This window comes from Nomascus leucogenys, chromosome 14 (assembly GCF_006542625.1).
Source record: "Nomascus leucogenys isolate Asia chromosome 14, Asia_NLE_v1, whole genome shotgun sequence".
Lineage (NCBI taxonomy): Eukaryota > Metazoa > Chordata > Mammalia > Primates > Hylobatidae > Nomascus > Nomascus leucogenys.
In genome coordinates, this window is record NC_044394.1 from 43,338,158 (window position 1) to 43,339,852 (window position 1,695).

A 1,695-nucleotide genomic window follows, 5' to 3' on the forward strand; every position below is an offset into this window, starting at 1 on the left:
ATGATAAATGGTAAAATACAAGTCCTGAGTTTCCATGGTGGCCCTGAATAGGTTCTTGTATGAGATGCCACGTTTCTTAAGTATATTCTGAGACTCCCCACCCTGTGCTAAGAGGCCCCAGTGTGTGTTGTTCCCCTCCCTGTGTCCATGTATTCTCACTGTTCAGCTCCCACTTGTGAGAAATCCTACCTTGACATGGTTTATTTCATCTACATTCAGGGACCTGCCCTAGATACGCCCCTATTTCTTTTTCTTTTGAGCTCTGCTTTAAAATGTCTCAAGGGTTATTAGATTGCTTATATTATTTTTAATTATCTTTTTATTTTAAATTGTCATTCTCCATTTATGTTTCCTTATTTTATTTATTTATTTATCTATTTATTTCCTTTTTTTGAGACATACTGTCTCTCTCTGTCACCCAGGCTGGAGTGAAGCGGCGTGACCTTGGCTCAGCGCAATCTCCACCCACAGGTTCTTGTATGAGATGCCGTGTTTCTTAGGTATATTCTGAGACACAGGCCAGACCATGCAGCATGAACCTGATATTGTAGGAAATCTCTGCATGTGTCCTGGCGGTTTAGGACTCCCTACGCTACATCCTGCATCTTCAATCTTAATGTCACCTTTTTTTTTTTTTTAACACAGAATGTTTCTTTTTTGATATTACAGTGATTTACAAACCTACCTTCTCAATCTAGCAGTTTAATCCCTTACCACAAAACATTTCAAAATTTTAGAACTAACACCGGTGAGAACATGTCATGGTACTGAAATTAGGCTTTGGAACATTTTTGTCTGTCATTACATTTGGCAGGAAGTCAGACAAGTGCTGGTGATGCCGTTTTCTTGTCTGATTTTTGCACTTCTCTGGCAAGCTGCCCCCTCTGAAGAGTTACTCACTGATGGTTCAGCCACTTCCAGAACCTACCCCAAGAGCAAGACTTGAAACCAACTCACACCCTCAAAGCTCCGGAAGCCATTCAGTGTTTCCATCTTGGCTGAGTGAGTTCTTCGTTGAAACCCAATTTGACTTTGACAGTCATCTAATGAGAACTCAAAAGTCATTCTTGGTTCAGCCACAGTCAAAGAACTTGCAGAGCATTCTCTGACGAGGTCCTCAAGGACAGCTGAGAGAAGGTAAGATCCAAAAAGCACCTGGATCCTGACACAGGATTGCCTGGTTCTTAAGTTCTGTTTGCGTCCATGGGCATTCACGGGGTTGATTGCAGCCAGGCCGATGGGCAGGAGATGAAGTGCCCAAGCCAGAATGCAAGTCAGCATTTATTAGAGGAACTCAGTAACTACACAGGTGGAATAGGTCTAACTCATCGATGATCTTCGGTCCTGTTACACTTTCACAGATACTTTATTTCAGAGTCAGAATAACTGATGTTACGGTACATGGAGAAGGAAGGCAGTAGCCTCATCTTTGTAGCCAACCAGCAATATCTCATTCCCAGCCCTGCCTCCTGCCTCTGTTAAAAGAGATGGGAAGAGTTGGTAGTTTTCAAGGTTCCTTAAGCTCTGCGGTTCTCTGGACTAGCCGGCTGACCTTTCCTTGGTGGGAGAGTCAGAAACTCCAGTGTCAGCTTTAACACTTGAATTTTCTCTTCTAGAATTGGTAGTTTAGCACTTTTGCCTATATTTTCACTGAGCTGATTGTTTTTTTCTCATCAGTGTGTAAGTCAGTATTTT